Below are 11,217 nucleotides of genomic sequence, written 5' to 3'. Positions count from 1 at the left end.
ATCTCTTTGATCTACTGTTACAAATTGATGCAAAGGATGTTGTCTTTTGAATATACTTAGCTGGGGGAAGTAGGTTAGGCAGAACTTGAGAAAATATTTTGAAAGCTTTAGGAGTTGGGCCCAAATAGTATTTTCTAACCTTCTCTAGTCCCCATGATCCTCATGATCACCCCTCCTCAAGGGTCACTCAAATAGTTTTTTAATGTGTCCTGCCTCTGTTGTTTACCCTTACTATGATCTCATTGGCTTAGTTCTCCACATTCTCAAGTCTAACTTTGGGATACATACTCCTGTGTTGGAGCATCGTCTTTCTGCACTTTTGTCAGCTACTGCCACATCATCTTGACCTCTCCCGCATGTCTGTCACTGTTTTGTCTCTCTGGAAGTAGCTTCCCTCTTGTAAGGATCTAGTGAATCAGGTTTATGTTTCAACTCCCAAGAACCCTTTCATTTGCATGTGTATCTTTTGAGACAGAGGGCTTGCAAAAACAAAAAGACAGTCATAGTTCCCGAGGTTATGTTTTAAACCCAGAATAGGTCTGGGTTTAGGCCTGGAACAGCTTTTCTCTTTCCTCACTCCCTATCCCCTCAGCCAATTCCTTTTGCTTGTCTCCTGGTTAACTTTTCGGCCACCATAAAATTATTAAGGTGTCCATGTTTGAGTTCTATGCTCTAAGGACCACTGGATCCTTCCATCTCTCTTACTGCTGAGTTTGCCTCACTGCTGCAGAAACTTCTGCCTGATATTTACTAAAAGTTATGCTAAAATCCAGGGAGACTATATGCAGCATTATCCTGACTCAGAGACATAGAGGATTCTAGGATGTAACTGTTGACACTTTGGGGTGACATGACTGTTCAAGTATTTGAAGAGAGTTTAGCCTTGGTCTATGTGGCCCCCAATGGCAGGACGGGAGGAGTTGGTAAAGGTGGTAGAAAGGTAGATTTTGGCTCAGTGTAAGAAAAAGCCCAATTTCGTATAGTCAGTCTAAAAGCAGAATGGGTAACCTCAGGACAAAGTAGCTTCTCCCAACTTGAAAGTCTTTAGAAAAAGGTTGAATTATGACTTGTCAGGAATGTTGCAATGAGGATTCCTTTTTGGGCAGGATTGGTCCGAATGGCTCCTGAGGTCCTCTTATCCAGCTCTCTGTATCTCTTAGCACAATTCCCACCACATAGTAATGCTTGTTGACTGACTGGCTGTGACTCTGTGTGTGGCAATTAAAAGGCTAGTTTATGGTGGTTTTGTGAGTATCACCAACGTTGTTATACCAGGCCTTTACAGGGTCAGACTAAGCTCTAGCAAAAGGCTATTTCTGTTTGGGTATTGCATATCTTTCTTAAGTAGTTCTCAAATCTTATCTTTACCATCATGTGCAAGGTTTAAAGTATTTCTCAGGTGAGGAATCCATTGAGTCCAGGCATATGTAAATTGACCAGATTAATGAGAACCTGGAATAGCTAGACTCAGTTTATACATCTTATACCCAAGGATAGGACAGAGATGGTTCACAGGGCAACCGTTTACATAGCACTGCTGCATGTTCAGGCAGGCTTGGTTTTTGTTGAACCTCTGATCTGATCTCTACACTAAAGAGATATAGAAGAACATTCCACTAGTTCCCCTTGTCTGGATATCTCTAGTCCCATAAACCCAAAATATGCTATTACCTTTCTAGAATTGTCTTTCAAAAAATCAAAATGGGCTTTCTCTTGGTAATTCAATCTTAGACTGCTCATGTTGCTCCAATGTCAGAGCTAAATGACCAGAGAAGTATTGGGAATTATCTGGAGATAAGCAAGGACATAGATGTTGGATAGATTTAGTTAGATAATGAGGTTTCTGCTTGTGAATTTGTTTTAAGTTCTCTGTATTAGAGCATGCATGGAAGGAATGTGCTAATTGCCAATTAAAGTTAGCTGACTGGATTGAGGAAAAAGATTCTCTGTACTGAGCACCCTGCTTATTGAACAGGCATGGAAAAGAAAAAAAGCAAGCATTTAGAAATAAGGAAGGAAATATGCATTTATACAGCACCTACTGCATAGCCAGGCACTGTGCTAAGGACTTTATAAATATTATCATTTGAACCTCACAACAACCCTGGGAGATAAGAGCTATTATTACTGTTACTATTCCTGTTTTGCAGTTGAGGAATTAGGGTAAATGACTTGCCCAGGGTCACATAGGCAGTAAATGTCTGAGGCTAGATTTTCACTCAAGTCTTCTTGAGTTTGGTTCCAGTATTCAATTTAACTTTACCATCTATAAAACACTTAATATGTGCTTTAATGCACACTACAAAGAAAAACAAAAACAACCCTGGCCCTCAAGTAGCTTACATTTTAATGGAGAGAAAACAGGTAAATGGCTAGGCAAATGATATACAGTGTGCACACTGTATGTGTTTATACTGTATGTGTACATACATACATATGTACATAGAGTTCGTGCAGTCAAGAGCATGTGAACAGAAGGAAGGTAATGTAATAGGGAAAGGTATTAGTTGAGGGGGCAGGGCTTTCTAGTATGGGGGACAGCCAGTGTAAAGACATTAAGATGGGTTAATTAGCAGCATGTAGGCCAGTGTAGCTGAGTCAAAGATTATAAAATACTGATATCTTAGAGCAATATGACTGAAAATGCTTCATTTTAAAAATCTTAGGTTAACCCTGTGATACAGCGATTTGAAACTGGTTATAAGTTCAGCTTATTTTGATTTTTTTGGTGGGGAGATGTATTATTTTGTAAAATTTTGAACTAGAATCTAGAATTATGTATCTCTTCTCTTGAATCTGGAAACCAGATAACAGGGATCTCTCTTCTCTCAAGCTCTCAAAAACTCTGCCACTCACCCAGGCAGGCAGCATTGTGTAATTAATCAAGTCTCCACCAGTGAGGAGAGTCCCATGCAAATGAGCTTTGAGACACAGGTTTCATCTATAACACTGATTGCATTCTAAGATGTTCCTAGGCTCTCTTTTGCATGTTACAGTGTTCAAAGGATAGGATTGATGAAGATCTGAGGCAAAGAGAAGGCCTGACTTAAGGCTGGTCCAAGCTTAGGATGTAAGGAAGTACTTCTTATCCCAGTTAGTTATATGCTTAGACTGTGCTGTTTAAATTTACTCACTCATCAGTCATGATATATGAAGTACCTGTGCCCCACATTTTTTTTAGGCCATGTCATTTTTATTAGACTGAGTTAGGGACATCATTTTTCAAATGAAAAATAGGACTTTCAAAAAAAACCGCACTACATTTTGAAAAACTTACATGTGTTACATTTTGGCTCACTGAAATGCCGACTCTTCTGACTGGATTGGTGAGTGAGCAAAAAATTCGCAGCAATTATTATCTACTTTCACATAATTTTTAAGATCACTTCCCAAAGAATTAATATCATAATGTAAGACAGGTAAACACACAGGAGGGCTGCTAGCACAGCTTCACTCTTGATCTGGTCAGACAGAAAAGACAGGAAGACAGCTTTGGAGGGGTTAATGATCTTACTTTATTCTAGTCTAGTCTTCTCAAGAAGGTTTACTGATAAATGGGACCACTGGCTCCTACAGTATTCCCTGACTACCCTTGTCAAAGGGGCTGGCAAGAAGGTGGGGCAACTACCCCTACGTCTTGATGGGGTCAGTTGAGACACTCCCCTAAATCCCCGCAAGCCTCAATGGGGGGCAGTTAAGGCAAACACAGATACCCCCTAAACCTTGATGGAGGGCAATCAAGGCATGCACAGCATTCCAGCTAGCTCATTCAACCCTAAGGGTTCCCCACTCACTGACCAGTGCCCACCTACTTTATAAGGCAACAGATAAAGAACATATTGCCTACAATAGCCTCATAAGTTTACATTATCTCACAATTATATCTCACTGTGCAGTCGCAGTGGATATTTACAATTTAAGCACAAAAGTTTATATTATATATCATATCATGCTGTGCAAGTGTGGTAGAGATGTTTACAAATCATGAGTCTGGGAAACAGAGGTTGTTATGGCCATGGATCCTGGGAAACTAAACTCTTAAGAAAGAATAACAAAAATCCACCTTACTTACACATAGAGACAGGAAAAAAGGGAGTCTGGTATACATACAGAGTTGTCAGGACCAGAACCGAAAGCAAACCTGAGCTGTATGTGTAATGGAGAAAGAAGAGGTCAGGGGGATTCAATTGGGGGTTGATATATAGGGAGCTTGTGTCTGTGGAGTTAAAGGTGGGGAAAAGCCACTCAGATTTGCCCAGTATTAAAGAAGACAGAGCTAAATGCATTCACTCGAAGCAAGGGAGAAAGAGCTATCAGGAACACTTGCTTGGAAGAGAAACCCTGCCTAGCATCATCTTGCTCGCTCAACCCTTGCATCCTCTTTGTGAGTGGAAAAATACTTGGGTGAAAGTCTTGTTTGCTCTGAGCTATCAAAGACACCAGGGAATTGAACTCCTGAATTTCTTTTTATCTTTCTTACTGCTTTGTTTTTCTTTAAAATTATTTTATTTGATGTTGTCCTTTTAAACATTTTTTTAAATTAAATTTTATTTTTTTTCACTTAATGAATTTTCTCCCTCCTGCACTCATTGAGAAAAAAATATCTATAAGAAACATCTATATTCAAGCAAAATCAAGTCCTCCTTTGGGCATGTCTAAAAAATGTCAGTCTGCACTCTGAATCCATCACCTCCCTGTCAGGAGGTGGATATCATGTTTTATAATGAGTCCTTTCAAAATGGTTGGTCATTGTGATGATCAGAGGCCCTAAGTCTTTCAAAGCTATGTGTATGTATAATAATGTTATTGTATAATTGTTCTGTTTCTGCTTATTTCATTCTTTACCAGTGCATACAAGTCTTCTCAGATTTCTTTGAAACTATCTTTTTCATCATTTCTTACAACACAATAGTATTCCATTATATTCATATACCATAACTTTGTCAACCATTCCTGAATTGATGGGCATTCTCTTGTTTTCTAATTTTTTGCTACCACACAAAGAGTTCCTATAATTATTTTTGTACATCCTTAGAGTTCATTTTGTTTAGGATTAATCTCTCCTTTAATCTGTCCTTCATCTTATTCCTCCTCCCATCTCCCCTTTCCTTCCTGTTTCCCTGTTGAATGAAAAGTATTTTTGCACTCAACTGTGTTTGTGTGCGTGTGTGTGTGTGTGTGTGTGTGTGTGTGTGTGTGTGTGTGTGTGTCTGAGTCTTCTTTCCTTTGACCAGTTCACATGAGATCGAGGTTGCCCTTTTCCTGTACACCTTCTCCTTGTTTGTAGAGACTTTTCCTTACACACCTTGACTAGGTAAGATAATTTCCCCCATTCTTCTTCTCCCTCCTCCCAAGTGTATTCCTCTTCATCTCCCTTTGCATTCTCCTTTTAAGATCATCAAAATGTAATAGAACTCCCAGACAATTATTCTCCCTCCAAGACCACCGATGTTGATGGTATTCTAAGGGGACATATATCAGCTCCTCATAAATACTTTATTCTTGTTTAGTCCCTTCTAATTGTTCACTCATTCTTAGCTTTTTATGTTTCTCTTGACTCTTTTGTTGCACTTCAAAGTTTCTACATAGTTCTAATCTTTTCACCATGAAAAGTCCTCTATTTCATTAAAGGTCCATTTTTCCCTCTATAGAATTATCAGTTCTGCTGGATTAATTACACTTGGTGATAAGCACATATTCCTTACCATTTGGACTATAGTATCCCAATTTCTCCTTTTCTTTAGAAAGGTGGTTACTAAATCATGTATGATCATGACTGTGGCTCCTTGGTACAGTTTTCAAAGTGGTTTAATGTACATAAGGGCACAGTCCTATTAATACTGTGCATTTAAGTTCTTCCTAATCTGTATTGGGTTCATTTCTACTAAAATTAATGTTTTGAGCTTCCTTTTCTTACTCTCTGAATATCCTCTTCCCAGACCAGACAGTTATATTAATTATGTGCCATTACATTATAGTGCTGAAAAAGGGCAATTTACATAAAATAGAAAGAGAATAAAATTGGAGAAATACCTTAGCAACAAAACACACACACAAAAAAAAGTATAAATGCCCATTTCTCAAGGCACAATCCCGCCCCCACCCTCCCACCAGCCCACAAATGACTGGGGATACGAGACCATGGTCACTTTTCCAGAGCTGCTATATTTACAACACACTCAATCTGATGGATCACGGAAATGGAGTGTTTTCCACTTTCCCTTTGATATCCTCAGGGCAGTAAATGATTAGTATATGTGGCAATCCATTTCCTTTGGGTGTGTAGGCATCTTGGTGCTGCACCTAGAGAATGCAGTGAAGATCAGCGTTTATTCCTCTCGGTTTAGGAGAGTGAGGGTGGGTTAGGAAACCTAATCCACATCTTGGTATATTGGCATATCTCTTGCCTTTGCTGCTTCAATAAGTGATTCTAGTCTGACACTGAAGGAGGTTATGGGAAAAACATTCAAGTAGGCAAACCTCATTGGGATGAGGTGTGGCACTGGGGTAATCTTCCATGACCTCCTTCCTAAGCTATTTTCAAAACCTTCGGAGATATTCTCACCCATGATACCTCTACAACAGGCTATCCAGGACCTGATGAGGAATGGAGCACTGTGGAAACATGGCATTCCTCTGGGAGAGGTAGCTTTTTACAAAGGCATATGGGAGTGTGGTGTGGTGGGGTGGGGTGCTTAGTTGGATCAACTTAAATGGGTACACATAGTCCTGTTCCTTTTACTGACTCAAGAAAGTACTCAGATAAACCCAAGGTTCTTTGTTTCTACTCCTTGTAGCTCTGGAGGCTACAAGGGGAAGGGGAGTCTGGTATTTAACAACATGCCCTCTTGTTCAGCCAGCCCCGCCTCCTGCAGGTTACAGTCACTGTTGATTCCATGAATCCAAGTATGCAAGGACTTTACATTCATCCCTATTAAGATTCCATCTGATTGGATTTTGCCTATTGTGCAAACATGCTGCCATCTTTTTGGATCCTGATTCTGTCATCGAATGTGTTAGCTATCATCAACAGCTTTGTTTAATCCACAAATTTCACAAGACACTCATATATTCTTTCATCTAAGTTACTGATTAAAAAAAAAAGTTTATTAGCACAGAATCCAGCACATCTCAAGGGGGCATTCTACTAGAGACTGATATATTCTGACTTCAATCCATAAATCGGTATTCTTTGAGTTCAGTTATCCAACAAGCTCTCTTGTTTTGCTTAGGTCGTGTTGATAACACTGGTCTTATTGAATGTTACACAGAAAAAGAGTAGATGGTCCTAAGCAGCCAGCAGCCACTTGCTGTGGCTTCCCCTGCCCTAAGACTCCTGGATCTTAGGAGTTCAACAACCTTACCATCACATTACTCATCTACCTACCCGCCTCCACCCAGTCAATCAGTAAATATTTATTAAGTACCTACTATATATCAGGCACTGTGCCAGGGATTCAAAGAAAGGAAAAAGACAATTTCTGCCCTCAACTAGCTCAGTCAAATAGGGGAGACAATATGCAAATGCCTATGTACAAATAAGCTATATATAGGATAAATAGGAATAATCAGCAGAGGGAAGGCAAGAGAATTCAGAGGAATTGGGAAAGGTTTCCTATAGAAGGATAGGATTTTAGTTGGGACTTGAAGGAAGCCAGGGAAGCCAGGAGGGAGAGAGAAGGAGGGAGAGCATTTCACAAGTGGCAGACAGCCAGAGAAAATTCTCCAAGAAGGGAGATGAAGTGCCTTTTTCATGAGACAGCAAGGTCACTATCGCTGGATTGAAAAGTATGTGGTGTGGTGTAAGGTATAAGCAGATGGGAAAGGGGACAGGGAGCCAAATCTTAGAACTCTAAACAGAAAATTTTACAACTGATCCTGGAGGTAGTGGAGAGCTCCTGTAGTTCACTCAGGGGAGGAGTGACATAGTCAGAACTCTGCATGAAATATCACTTTGACAGCTGAGTGGGAGGATGGATTGTAGTGGGAAGAGACTTGTGGGTGGCAGACCAAGCAAGCCAACTATCTTGCTGAAACTCAGGTACATTGTCAATGGCATTCTGCTAATCTACCTTCTTGGAACTCTCTCAAAATAGGAAATAAGTTTAGCCTGGTGTGCCTTTTTTTTTCCTGGTTGAGCATGCTGGCTCCTAGTAATCACTGCTTCCCATTCCAAATTCTCCCAACCCATACCTTTAATAATACATTCCAGAAAATTGTTATTAACTAAAATTAAGTTTGTTGGACTATTTGAAATATATACTTTTTTCCCACAAGAGGAAAAAACCCCAGGACAGCATTTCTCCATCTGCAGTATTTTGATACCACTTCCAGTTTTGATGCTTTAAAAGATCCCTTACAGAAGCTCCATAAATACATCTATTACCACTTTCAGCATGCTGGATTTTAGTCACCTTCAATGAGAAGTGATGTAATGAAGGAAGCCACTCCCCTGTTGAGAAGCTGGCATAATACCAACTAAGGAACTCCCAACATCTCCAACTCATGAGATTACTACCAAGGCTCAAAACCTCCATTTTTCAGGATTGCTTTCCAGTGACCTAGACTTAGGGAAGGAAAGACAGAGCATAAGAAGAACGCAAAGTGTGAGGTCCAGCCTCAGGCTTGCCTATGAAGCACATGTTCAGTTGCCATGTGCTCATGGACACCATGGTGGCTGGGGGATATGGGGAGAGAGAAACCCTCTCCTTCCATGACTGGAAGTCAAAGAGAGACTGACAGAGCACCAAAAACAACACATTCAGAAGAAAGATGGTCTTTTCACAACTGTTATGACCTACGGAGGAGGTGACTCTCCCTGGCTCAGCTGACAAACATCCCCAGTCACTGGTACACATGGAAATCAATATTTGCTTTGTCATCACAGCAAAATGAAGCACCTTTCCCTCAGTAGGAAGTCAATGTGCATATCCATCCCTATGGAACCAAGAGCATAGACTTCATGAGATCATCCCCATTATGCCATATTCTGTTTCTTAATGTTTTAAACATATTTATGTTTAACTTGTCTAACTGCATGTGACATTACCACTGACTGTTTTTATCAACTCAAAAAGGGCCTTGGTGAGTTCAATTTACTTTGTTAATATTCAGTCTAGAACTTGGAACATACTGTTCTTTAATAAATACTGAAAATCAAGAAATGTGGCAATGACAATCAATAATTAATCCATCAATAAACATTTATTAAGCACCTACTATGTGTAAGCACTGGGGGTACTAAAAGGGGCAAAAGACAGTTACATAAGCAAGAAGGCATTTTAAAATGTAGTCTCAATATAATATACTTGAACAGATTTGAAATTTATATAATGATAATTTTCAATGTCTATTAATTTTTCAAGGATAGCTAATTGACTAAAGCTGTTAAGAAAAATTGTTGTTGTTCAGTCATATCTGACTCTTTGTGACCACTGAGCCACCTACCTAGCTGCCTCAAAGAAGAACAATACTGAGAGAAATAACTGTCTTCTCCTTCCCAATACTGCTGAACATTTACACTGTGAAACATTTGCTTTAGAATAAACATTTTTCAAAAATGTGTAAGCCAATTTTAAGTGTAAGGTTATTTGAGAGATATAAAACTACTTAGGATAACCTTATATTGTGTTTTCCTTTGGGCATCACCAAGAAAGTTATATTTGACACTAAAAAAATTTCTATTTATTTTGCATAGGCAAAGATCTTATCTTTTTTAAATTCTTTCAAAGACTATCATTTAAACAATTTTAAAAGTAGAAAACTGAGAGAATATCTTACCTTCAGATTTTGGGGTGTATTTTCTTTAAAAAGTTTTTATTGATGTCATTTATTTCCATACCATAGTTTCCCTCAACATCCTTCCTTCAGTACCTCTCAGAGAACCATCCCATATAACCAATAATATTTTTAAAGACAAAAAAAGAAAAACTCAGCAAAACTGATAAATATGTTGAAAAAGTCTGAAGATATGTGCAGTGTATCATGCTTGTAGATTTCTTCTTTCTTAAAAGGGGCAGGGTGAGAATATCTTGTTACCTCTCTTCTTTAGAATAATACTTATTCTTTGTTATTTAGCAACATTTACATTTGATTTTATTCTGTGGTTGATCTTTACATTTATATTTTTGAAGTCATTGTTTATGTTGAGGTTTTTATTTGACTCTTCTTATTTCACTCTGCCTCACTTCATGTGAATCTTCTGTAGATATTTTCATCATAGTCATAATTTCTTGTAGCATAATTAATATTTCACTTCATTCATTTATTACAATTTGTTTACCCATTCCCCAATTGGTGGACATCTACTTTGTTTTCAATTCTTTGCTATCCCAAAAAATCCTATTATAAACATTTAGATGTATAAGATGAACTTGCCTCCTTGGAGTTTACGTAAAATCTCTCAGAGTGTAGGGAAATTTTAGTCTCTTTACTTGCATAGTTCTGAGTTGCTTTCTAAAATAGTTGAACTGATTCACATATCCACCAACAATGTGGCAGTGTATCTATATTCCCACAACCACTCTGTTTCACACTTTACAAAGGTAGAGATAACTAAGAGCATATGCATTGTTTTTTCTTGAGAATCCTTAAAAAAGACATACCACCCTTTACCCAATACAGATCAAAGAAAGAGGGAAATGACCTATATGAACAAAAAGTATAATAAACCTTTTTGTAATTGCAAGCAATTATAAACTGATGGGGTTCCCATCAACTGGGGATGGCTGAATAAATTACAGTATATCAATACAACCTAATAGGACTATACTGTAATAAATGATGAATAGTTTCAGATAAACCTAGGAAGAGTTAAATGAAACGATAGTGTAGTAAACAGACCTCAGAAAACAATTCGTGCAACAACACCATTGTAAAGACAAATAACTCTGAAAGACTTAAGAACTCTGATCCATGAGTCCAGAGTACCAGTGATGAAATATGCCATTTCTTGAAGATTCATGATACAGATTGAGATGTGTGTTTTCTGGATGTGGTTAATGCAAGAATTGGTTTTGCTTGATTATATAAATATTTGTTTGAGGGGTTTCCTTTTTATTTTTCTCAATTGGGGTGGGAGAGGTGGAAGGGACAGAAAATAGACTTTTATTAAGTGAAAAAAATAACAAATAGTAGCAGATTAACACAAATTTTTTTTGTTAAATGAATAGATGAATGTAAGGTGCACAAAATAAGTAAGCTCATTTTCATTAAAAA

Source organism: Trichosurus vulpecula, chromosome 5 (genome assembly GCF_011100635.1).
Source record: "Trichosurus vulpecula isolate mTriVul1 chromosome 5, mTriVul1.pri, whole genome shotgun sequence".
Taxonomy (NCBI): Eukaryota; Metazoa; Chordata; class Mammalia; order Diprotodontia; family Phalangeridae; genus Trichosurus; species Trichosurus vulpecula.
The sequence above is the reverse complement of the archived record's forward strand: the minus strand, read 5'-3'. Positions refer to the sequence as shown.